Consider the following 12,490-nt stretch of genomic DNA (forward strand, 5'->3'; position numbering starts at 1 on the left):
TTGGGACGGTGGCGGGACAGCTCTTGGACCCTGTCAGAGCATTACGCCTCCCTTCCTCAGCCAGGCAGAAGCTTCCCTGGTTTTGGGACAGAGGCGCCAGGCTTTAATACTCTAATTTACCATAAGCATTTAGGGAACCAGCCTAGTCCCCTTAGCCCACTGACTGCACACCACTGTTGTAGTACTTGAATAGCGATATAGATAGAATAGATAGAACAGTAGAATAGCGAAAAGGCTAAGATCCTAGTAAATCAACCTTCCTCAGCCTGGTATCCTCCAGATCCCCTGTTACAACTCTCATCGCACCCTGATGACCGGCTGAGGGCAGTTGCAGTCCAAAATATCTGGAGTGCACCAAGTAGATCATATACATAGCTGAGCTGAGCATGTCAGTGGTGAACATATTTCAAAGGTTCTGTGCATGACTCTCATTAAAATCTGAATGTTTTCTGTTATGATTGCTTTCAGATCCTTTGTGTTTCCTAAATTGGCCCACACCCTTGCCACAAAGCTCATGTTTTTAACCAATGATTGTACTGCCCATACTGATATCCGAGTTCAGCATGTTTCTCTGTGAAGTGCTGTGCTTGTAGCCGGTTTGGCATGGATCACTGTACCTCGACATAAGGTACTGAAATAATCTCAGGGTAGTCATAGCAACGGCATTAATAATGAAAACCCAAAGTACTTAAAACGATCATTAATAAAACCATATAAGTTTCCAATTATAGTCCAATGCAATGTTTTCTTTCTGTCACACAATAAAAAGGAACACTAAACACTAATACAGAACAACAACACCCAATATATTAGAGCTCAGAAATCTCATCCAGTGTTCATAAATGTAAACAGAGGCTGAAAATCCCCAATCTCACTCAGAAAATGGATAGACATCACAATCCTATCCAGATTTATCTGTGAGTCAATGGAACGTGTGTGTGAGTGTGTGTGTGTGTGTGTGTGTATGAGATAGGAGTAAAAAAGTTATTCCACTGCCTAAGCCAAAATGACCATAACAAAAAAAGTCAACAAAGCCACACACTCAAATTGCTTGAAAAAATAGATACTGAAGTAATTGTAGTGCTAATGCAATGTTTTAATTATAATTAGTCCATTCCCTACAAGCCTAAACCCCCTCCATTGGTTTGTGCTATCATGAACACACCACCCAATGTGTAACAAAATTATCATTTAGTAAAAGTGGGTGAGCCTGCACACACTGGAAGCCAAAACCTTCTGTCTAAGGCAGAGGTTCGATATTATTGTTATTATTATTATTATTATTATTATTATTATTATTATTATTAGGGGGCATTTGCAGGGGTCCTCAAACCAGAAAACATGTCTCCACCTGTGGTGTAAAAGGTTACAAAAGGGACATAATTTAATACCAGACACAGTCATTGCAATAGGGAATCCACTGGCACACTACCTCCCCACAAAACAAATAGAGGATAAATGAGAATTCAGATTTCCATAGTACTGGTATATGCTAATTTATATTTACAGAAGCAGATTTAGAAATAATTACTGTAATTTAAATAAAAATACAGTAGTGTGCAAAGCAGGACTTGGTCAGTTGTATACCTTTACCAGAGTCACACTCTCCTGGAAGTGGGAGTTTTTTGTGGGGAGCAGAAAGAAAGTCAAATGACTTTTGGGTGGGTTAGTTACAGTAATGGGGCAACCATACATGAATATATGTTGTTTTTCCCCAAGATCATGGTCCAGGGAGGGGAAGATGACTGTTCCCATAGGCTACTCAGGATTGCGCATGTGTGGATGAGATATTTTATATGTCATATATATTTTAGATGTCAGTATTTATTTTATTACATTTATGCCATGCCTTTTCTTCCCTTATGGAACCCAAAGCAATGGTATGTCCATATACTGTAGTCCCTTCTCATGTATGCTGAGCTCACAGATAATGGGGAAGTGTGGCAGCTGGCCAGGATATAAGACGGTATCAGTCTCCATTTTGCCCTGTATGTGTCACATGCAACACTGTTTCCATTCTGCTGCAATTTGGCTTCCCACAAAACTATGTGATTCATATCATGTCATCAGTTATATATCTGATACCTTCTTATATCTTGGCCAGCTGCCACACTTCCCCACATATTGCTTGTGAACTGAAAACAACAGCAGTGATTACCAATCACATTCACTGGATTTATTTCCATTCCAGCCATGGGAAGAATCAGCGGACATTGGTAGTTTCCCCTTCTGTTTCCATTTTTGGTGGAATTCTCCCACAACCCTGCCCCAGACTGGTTAATTGTGTCAGTCCTGTGGCTCTCTCACATGTATTTTGAATGTGTGAGAGAGTTCTCCCTCCCTCCCTCCCTCCCTCCCTCCCTCCCTCTCTCTCTCTCCATCTTTGTATGATTCAGAATCATAGAAAACTGGGAACATTCAGAAATCCATATAGGCCTTGCATATGTCAATGAATGCAGACATTAATTAGACATTGGTGAACAGAGTTTGGAATATGCATAGCTCTCCCTGTATGCTAAATGTTACAGTTCATTTCAAAAGATGGTGTCAAATCCTAGCACCGGCTTCAAACCACCAAGGAATAATAAAATGTTAAATTCAACTCTGTCTTGATTCTCTGCCAACAAATAGATGGTGTAATATGTTCAGGTTCAGGTTTAGTTTTTAGTTTTTTTTAAAAATGTCAACACTTGAGCAGCTGTGTTCTTAACTAGCACAAACTGAGCAAAAAAAAATATATTGTCAGGCTGCTTGGTGAGTAGATCCCAAAAAGGGGAGTGGGGGACTATTAATCAATAAAATGGCACATCATGAACAAAGCCTGTACCCGATACTGCATTATGTATCAGCTCTGAAGAAGAAATTCTTCTTGCATCATATGCGTTGGCACGCATTAGTGAAGCACTGGTGCCAAGCACACTGTGGGCCTTGAATAAATGTTTCATCACAGATATAATCCTATTAGATCAGATTATGTTGAAGTTTACAGATTTGTGACTGCTTTGGTGACCCTTAAGAAGAGTGGTGTGCAGTGTTTGGCTGGCCTTCCTAGGAAAGGTCAAAACTTGTTAACGTAAGGTTCCTGCTCCCTGCTGGCCACCTGGAGACAAGCACCTTTGCTCAAGAGCAAAGTAGGACTTCATGTGCTCTGCTGAGCAGTGGCTGAAGAACGTTTTCCCTCTCCCTCTTCTCTTTGCTGCAAGAGAGGGAGCATGCAGGCTTCAGGTTCTGAATGGTGGTGGGTGGCTGAGCAGCCTTCCCCCTTCCCTGTCTGTTTCTCCTCTTATATCACAACTAGGGATGGGAGAAGGTGTCAATTTTGATTGTCGAAGTCCAGTTAAGATAGTGGGGGGTGGCATGTATGCCACCTTGAGCTCCTTGAAGGAAAGGTGGGATATGCATGCAATAAACCAGCAAGCGAACATATCTTAAAAATTCAAAAGCAGTGCAATTTGAATCAAACATTATACTTTACACACCTCCAAATAGTGTCCTGGAAAGTCTGGCAGCCATACTGAAAATATGATATAGAGTCAGAAGGGACCACGAGGATCATCTCATCCAAATCCCTGCAGTGCAGGAATCTTTTGCCCAATGGGGGGCTTGAACCCACGACCCTGAGATTAAGTGTCTCATGCTATGTTGACAACAAATAGGTTGTAACCTCAGAGACTGTCTTTCATAGGCATTTTAGCACCTTTGCATTTTTATTATGCCTTATCCCAAATAATCTCCCAGACAATTCCCAAAAGTCAGGTAGTGGGGTAGCTTGGATATGAGTGGGGCCTAACAGAATCTGGTGGGTCATCATGGATGACATGGATTAAGCTTTTGAGGTTGGACCGATAAATACTAGGAGGTTAGCAACCCTGAATATACAGACAGTTTGAGCTAAGGTGGCCACATTCACATCTACCTTCAAGATCTTATCCTTCCTTCTTTACCTCAGTTAAAAGAATAAACAAACAAACAAAAATAGGAAATTCTGTTTGCATGGTTTCTTATTTATTGGGGTTTTGGTGTCGTTTTTTCTGACACTTGGTTGAACAAGCATGGGGACGGCAACTGGTGGGTTGGGGGTGGGGTAGTTGTAAATCAAAGGACTTATAAAAAGTTAAGGAATGTTCCTAATGAGCCTTCCCCCCCTTTCAATCAACCAATCGTTCACTTCCATTTTGATTTCACAAGCAGGGTCCTGGCAAACATCCCACTGCAATATATGTTGCTGAGAAATCCCAAGGGGAATTCCTTATGAAACAGCCAGGTTTCCACCTCATTGCTTACAGAGCCATACAGCCCCTAGGCCTAGACATCTGGAAATAAAACCACAGTCTAGCCTTCAACCTGTTGGGACTTGCCTTACAGGAATATACATGGAAGAATGTGTTCTCCCTCCCATTGCCCACATCCCAATATATGAGGTATGGATGGCATACATGTGCATACATGAAAACATCTTTAAACACATGTGTACATCCACCCGGGAAGCCTAACTGGGCTGGGGTGCCCAGGCATGTATATAAGGGTGCATGTCTTCCACATTTTACTTTTGTTGCAGGTGTTGAAAAGCCATCCATATTCCTGTTCCAAATGCTGAAATAATACAGTTTTCAAACAAGTCAATTACAATACCCAGCAAAAATCTGTAGCTGCAAAACTGCTCTTAGACACCAAAAATGATGTGCCACAACACGTGCCAAAAATCCAGATGTTGGAACAAATCCAGGAAAACAAACTGGACGGCCACAGAAAATAATAATTGGTTACATCCAAAGGAACTTAAATCAGAACATTTGAGGTTCAAGCATCTCAAAAAGTTCACATGCAAATGTTTCCTATAATTGAAAGCATCAAGGCATTATATTTCTCTGTCCTTAAAGGCTCATCGGTAGGAATCTGCAGGAAGTAAGATTGCAATTGGCATCAAAGCGAAGTATACATTAATTAAAGTTTGATGTGGACCAACTAAGCTGCTCTGTCAGTGCCAAACATCTCCCAAGATCAGGGGTCCCCAAACTGATCCCCAAGATCAGGGGTCCTGCTTGGCAGGGGGTTGGACTGGATCTTCCAACTCTATGATTCTATGAACTAAGGCCCTGGGGCCGGATGCGGCCCAATCGCCTTCTCAATCCGGCCTGCAGACGGTCCGGGAATCAGCATGTTTTTACATGAGTAGAATGTGTCCTTTTATTTAAAATGCATCTCTGGGTTATTTGTGGGGCACAGGAATTCGTTCACATTTTTTTTCCAAAATATAGTCCAGCCCCCCACAAGGTCTGAGGGACAGTGGACTGGCCCCCTGCTGAAAAGGTTTGCTGACCCCTGCCCAAAATCTTTGGTCACCTGCAAGTAAAATAAGCAAGAAAAGTCTTACAAGAGATCAGCCCTCAGTCAAGACTTTTCAAACAGCTGGGCAAAGATGCACTTAAGCTATTGGGGGGTAATAATGTAAAAGTTTATGACTTTTTGTAGCAATCTGAACAGCATTTTTTTAAAGAACCTTGGAAGATCACATATATGTATGAAGATGGGATAATGATGATTGATAACCCCTGACAGTGTTAGTGTTTCCAGTTCTGTAAATGCATGCACATCTAATAGCAATAATAAACTAACAAAGTCATATTTAGAGTAGACCCATTGAAATCAATGCATTCTGGTTAATAATGACTAACTTGTTTATTTATTTCAGTTGCTGGACTCTGAAGATGACTTAGGCTGCAATCCTAGCTAAGTCGACTAAGAAGTAAGCCCCACTGAACTCAATGGGTCTTGCTCCCAAGTAAGTCAGGTTAGAATTGCAGCCCTTGTGGATACAACCCTCTGTAATGAGTAAATAGCAAGATGGTGTCATCTGCCATTGCTCATTGCGGCTTCTCCAATAGTGATCCTTTACAGACTGGACCAGGAACATGCAAGATGGAGGGCAAAGCGGCATCTCCAGTTCTCAACAAAGATGGAGTGACAAGTGACAAGTGACAAATCCACAAGCTGCAAATGTACAGTTATGAAATTCAGTAGCCTCACAGCTGTGCTTTTGTAACTTGCAATTTCAGAAAAATGTATGCACTGGCACCAGGCTTTCTGGCAGATGATATCATTTTACAGATGACACTAGCGGCGTCTGCCAAACTGACATCCAAGTTTTGCCTTGCTCTTTCTGTGTAAGAGATCGCTGTATTAACACCACTTCTCACAGGGTGAGCTGTTTATTTACCACAATTTTGGCACTGCGCAGCAACACATTCAAGTCACTGCCTCTGCATGTGGCTTCATTCAGTACGGTTGAATTTAACTGTGTTTGGACGAGAGTATTGTGTCTCTCCCCCCCCCCTTTTCCTAGCCTGATCCCTGTAAGAAAATGTGCTCTGCCTTGGAATTGTCTTCATTTCCTCCCCCAGAATGTATGATTCATACACTTTCTTTGTGTGATTTTGATTTATTTACTTTGCTGAATCACTGTGAATTATCACAGTTAGTAGCTGCATGGCTGACTTAGGCCATGTACTAACATATTTCTTTCTCTGGAGAGATGGAAATGACTCCTTCCCTCTACCCATTACCACTATGGTTAAACAAGCCCAAGCAGTTATTAGATTATGGAAGGCAGGCAGGTGAAAAGACAAAAGGCTTTGGGGGGGCCTGTCTTCTCTCTTACTTCCCCCAGATCAGTGTCCGTCTCCCTCCCTCCCTCCAGATAGACATAATATATATATATATACACACACACACACACACACACACACACACACATACACACTTCATCTTTCAAAAGGTTTGGGTAAACCTTGGCTCCAGGAGAATTAATGTGGTCCACTTGAGTTTGCATAATTTTATGTGGCATAGATTTCCCCCAAAAAAACAAAAAAACCACCAATCACCATCAAATTAAAGGAGCTGGTGTTAAAAAAAATGGAGGTAAGATAGATGGCACCCAGTGAAACACCTCCACATATATGGGGAGGGGTGGGGACACATACACAAGGGTTTTTGTCAGCTGGAACTTGCTGGAACTCAGTTCCAGCACCTCTCAAATGGGCGCCATTGCTATTCTAAGAGAATGAGGGAGGTGTTCATGGTGAATTCCAGCACCTCTTTTTCTACAAAAGTAGCACTGCTTCAGTGCATCCACCGCTGGGTAATGTGGTTTTATAATGGATTTTCTTCCTTTATCAGATTAGGAGAATCTGAATTTAGTGGGGAGGAAGGAGATGAGAGAGAGAGAGAGAGAGAGAGGGAGAGAGAGAAGTGCAAGCAGTTTCAAATCCACATTAAATTCTAGTGTGAATGAGCCCACATTTAAATCCCACTGACAAACCTAAGCCTCATTCATTTCAGTAAGACTTTTTTTTAAAAAAATTATTATTTAATCATTTTTTCGATATAAACATCAACCGCAAAAGACACATACAACAAAAACCATAATTTCATTTCAGTAAGACTTAAGTACAACTAGCTGTATTCGGACTTTTTGAGTCGGGTTCCTTCCTGAATTAATGAACTGGTAGGTTGTTGACAACCTTTCTAAAAGGAAAACAGCACAGAATTCTCTTGAAAACAGTTTCTGATAGCAAACAAAAACAAAAAAACAAAAAGTCTAACTCTGCCTTTCAATGGAACATGAAGTTTGGAGAAACAACAACTGCTCTTCATGTGACATGTAGAAACGTGTTGAATTCAGAATGCATCCTTGGGCTCTAACAGATGGATGGATTTGTTTCAACCTGCCTTCATGTTCTGTCTTTTGGAAAATAAACCCAGGTGATGATATATTGCTAGCAATATAACCTTTCTTTCTTTCTTTCTTTCTTTCTTTCTTTCTTTCTTTCTTTCTTTCTTTTTCCTGAAACAACACTTGATTATTATACTGTGTTAAAGAGTGTTAACACCTTTGTGTTCATCGTGTATCTTTTGCTGCTTAATGTGCTTCATTTGCTAGCATTTTCCGGTTTTCCCAAGATCAGCAATATGGTGTGGAAAACTTTATACATATACGTAGCTTTCTTTTCTTTTTCTTTTTTCTTTTTGTTAAGCATACTATTACATTGACAGCACATTCTGTTATAGGAGAACATGGTCAGAATTTCGATTTACTCCCACAAAATCAAAATATAAAACCACAAAATACATAATCAAATAAACAACAACCCAATAACCCTCCCCGTCACCGCTGCATTTTAAGAGAGCATAGGATGTTAGTCAAATCAACCAAAGGCATGGTTAAAAAGGAACATTTTTGCCCGGTGCCTAAAGGTGCATAATGAAGGCACCAGGTGATCTTCCCTGGGGAGAGAATTCCATAGAAGGGGAGCCACTGCAGAGAAGGCCTGTTCTCGTGTTGCCACCCTCTGGACCTCTCAAGGAGTAGACACACAATGGAGGGCCTCAGAAGATGATCTCAAGGTCTGGGTAGGCTCATATACCTCCTTGAGGTATTGCGGTCCTGGTCTTGTCTCCAAAACCAGAAACCAATGCATTAGCCATTCTCTTTGACCACATTTCTGGAGTTTGTCTGAAGCCTTGTTCATGTACACTTTGCTACAGCACTCAGCTCTTACAGCTGTTTTATGCGTTCTCTCCTATACAGTGGTACCTCGGTTTACAAACACAATTGGTTCCGGAAGTCTGTACTTAACCTGAAGCGAACTTTCCCATTGAAAGTAATGGAAAGTGGATTAATCTGTTCCAGACAGGTCTGCAGAGTACTTAAACTGAAAGTACTCAAACCAAAGTGTACTTAAACCGAGGTATGACTGTATACATAACCAAGGTTTCTTTTTTTAAAAAAAAAAAAACCCTGCACCTTTTGTTTTTACCTCCTGCTAGTGATGGTAGCAGCAGTAGAGCTGCCATCAATGGATCATTCTTGGCAGTAGCCAATTTTATCAGAATGCCCTCTGTTGTATCATTCCAGGGAATTCTGAGAGAAATGGCACCCTCTTCAGTGGCTGCCATTTTGTTTCTGGAATTTCCAAGAAAAACACAACTTCTAGGGCATTCTGGGATTAAATTATGGCCACGAGGAACAGTGACTGAATCTGCTCTCCTGCTGCTTTGTCATGAAATGTAAACTGCCCCCTCCCCAAAGAGTATGCTTGAGGTGTAGAGTAAGTGGAAGCAATGGAAATGATACCCATTTGTTCCTTTTGTTCTTCCGCACATTTGCTTCAGAATGAATGGGAATTGAACAATTGACTTGGCACAATTTGGTTCAGTTTTTCATTTATTTCAAAGCAAATGAACTCCCTTTGTTTACCACAGACAAGACACTTTTCACATGGGGCAGCCCTCAGAATTACAACCCTCTCATTTGCAGTCTGAACTGGACTGGGCATCATGTATTTGAAACAATCCAGAGAGTGCATAGTATATATTTGAAATCATGTTTATATGCCCAAGACCTTAAAGTTTGACAACTAACGAGAAAAAACATTAGGGAAAAACGTCCTTGCTAGAATATCTAAACTTTCCTAGAACATAACAGCTTGCTTTTTAGTGCGAAGTCTATGAAGTTTTAAATTCTGCTAGAGGGGGGAGAAAGGCAAGTATTACTGCATTCAATTAGTACATCCTTGCAATTAGAATTTAATACTGATGTTTTCTCACTTTTACTCTCAAGATGCAGTTGCTATCTGTGGTAATTTTTACTCGAGAAAGCTAAAAATCTGCCATGCTTCTTGCTTCAGTTTTGTGCCACTCCTTTGCTATCTTAATGCATCTAAGTTCTACCCAAATCAGTGGCAAGGTAACACAAATTGGGGTCAAAGTGCAAACAAAAGTCTGAAATGATAGGAAAAGAAGACTAGCCTGGGAAATAATGCTTTTGTTGTGAGGAAACTGTTGTATTCACAGACAGTTATGGGTTTCTTTTTATTATTTGATAATTCACAGCACCAAAAAAAAAAAGTTGCACATGATGAGAGTTGTTTGGAATAAAGTTTAATTGTGTCTACAATTTTTTTCCTCCCACTGACGTAAAATAATTAAGAAGAAAGTGTGATTTCACAGACAGAAAAATAAGGTGTGTGCCTTGTGTACCTCCACTATCTCCTAACACAATACTTCAAAAAGTGAGTGAGAAGATAACTAAGACACAAATATTTCAGCTGCTTTCTCACGCACCAGCAATGAAATATATCACATTTTCCAAAGTGAAATGAGCCGCCTTATTTGTTTATTTATTTCATCAGCTTTATATCCCACCCTTTCTCCCAAAGGATCACAGAACAGCTAACAATGTAAAAGGAAATAAATATGATGACAGAGCAATAATTTTAAAAATCAACAGCACAGTTTGAACACAGAACAGCACCAGCAGAGTCAGCGACCTTTTTATATTTGGTAGGTGCTATCTATTGGTAAATCAATTTTGCCGTTATTTGCATTCAGGAAACCTTTATGGCCCAGGGACACCTGAACTTGCTTGTCACTTTGAAGTACTGAAGGCACATGAGACCAGTGTGTGGGTGAAATCTGGCCACAACTTTATTGGTTGCGCAGACATATAAGAATTTGGCATGGCATAAACACAAGACCAACCTGTCAGGCAACCCATCGTTTCAGCGATCCCAGGCCCAATTCACCTGCTGGCTCACCCAAAGAGAGAGTTGCTGGACTCTTGGGAGCACTGTGGCATGGGCTGGTGGCAATCTGGGTATGTGTGGCTTCTCCAGTGCCGGGTTTATTTATAAGCTAAGTAGGCTGAAGCCTAGGGTCTCTAAATCTAGGGGGCCTCGCCAGCCCTCCTGCTCCCCAGCGGGCCGTCTCCCCTCTCCCAAAATTGCAAACCCAAGACTTCATGCGAGGGCAGGGCAACTCAAGCCCAGCAACTATTAGACTTAGGGCTAGCCAGTGGGGCCCAATTTTAAGCAGTGGGGTTCAACTTGAATTTTTTTTTGTAGGGCCCCAGTTCACAGCCAAAGTCTGCAAAATCTTATAGATATAAATAAAATCCATCTAGATTGCCCTGGTGTGGGGGGCCCTTAGGAGCAGCCCGCGGGGCCCAATTTGGCCCAATTGCTCCAATTGCCTTAAGGTCAGCCCTGGTGAGACTGTGTACGGGTTGAACTGACAAGCCCTGCAGCTTCTAGGTCCCTGGTGTCATCATTCAGAGTACCGACTCAAGGACTTGTTGCGGAAATAAAGGAGGGCACTTATTGGAAATCAGTTTTGTCACCTCTTTCCCCCCCCCCAACCCCGAGACAATGAGCCCAGCCACCTTTTATTCACAGTCGCATAAGCGCTACACTACAGCATGGCCATAAATTTGTACGTTCAACTGCTGAAATATACATCCAATATATAGCAATGGGTATTCATGTGGATGCTTTATGAATGAACACTGTGTTTTATGAATGGACTCTATATTTTGTGAATTACCTAAGAGCCACCAATAGGGAGCTCTAGAATCTGACAGCTAACCAATTGGGTACTACCAAACAGCAACCCCTATTGCTGAAAGCAGGTAACCAGCAGGGAATGCTTCAGCTCAGCCTTTGTACTGTTGACTGAACAACCCCTGCTGTGCAGATAATGGAGAAATCTCATAAATTGTATCCCTTCTGGCATCCTGGCCAACTCTATTACACTGGTGTAAATCCTAGTACACCAGAAGCACAGAATACCAGCAAATAAAATCCGCTCGTAAGTCAGCAACTGATAAGACTTGTCAACCAGTTCTTCCAAAGTCTTCCTAAATTATAAAGCTCCAAAATACAGGCCAAAAGAGAGCAGGTCTGGAAAGAGCCAGGCGTACAATGGGCACCAGTAACCAAAATTATATTATCAACATATACAAGCAGTAAAGTTGTTTTCCTTCATTTGCAAAGAATTGTATAAAACAAAGTGGCACTAATAAAGAAAAAAATTCCAGGGTGGCAACAGAAAGCAAACTAAAAATGCTTTTGCAGTTCATCAAAACTATCCAGCAATATGAAGTTTTAGGAAAACTGGTGCTATTAACAGTAATCCTTCTAGTTGGTTAATTGGTTCGGCAATTTCCATGCACATGACGTGTGATGCTAATTATTTCCCCCAAGAGTTAAATGATAACTAATTAGAGGCAGCTACAGGAGAGCTATGAGATTCAGGTGAGGGCCAGATGCCTTGTCAATCCCAGCAGGTATATAAGAGGATGACCCGGCCTGCGGCCTGCCCAGCCAAAAATTATGTGTGCCTCAGTCCCATTGAGGTCAACAAGACAAGTCTGTGGGAGTTAGACACACCCAGCATTAGCTGAATTGGGCTGCAGTCCTAACAGTAGTAGGCCCTGTGGAACATAGTGGGACTTATTTTTGAGTAAACACACAGAGAACTGTGCTGCACGAGCCTAAACCCAAATTATAATCTGCAATATTGTAGACTTCCAACAGTTTGCAATACAGTCATACCTCATGTTACAGACATGTCAGGTTATGTGTTTTCAGGTTGCGGACCGTGGGAAACCCAAAGGTACTGGAATGGATTACTTCCGGGTTTCGCCGCTCACGCA

This window comes from Zootoca vivipara, chromosome 1 (assembly GCF_963506605.1).
Source record: "Zootoca vivipara chromosome 1, rZooViv1.1, whole genome shotgun sequence".
Taxonomy (NCBI): domain Eukaryota; kingdom Metazoa; phylum Chordata; class Lepidosauria; order Squamata; family Lacertidae; genus Zootoca; species Zootoca vivipara.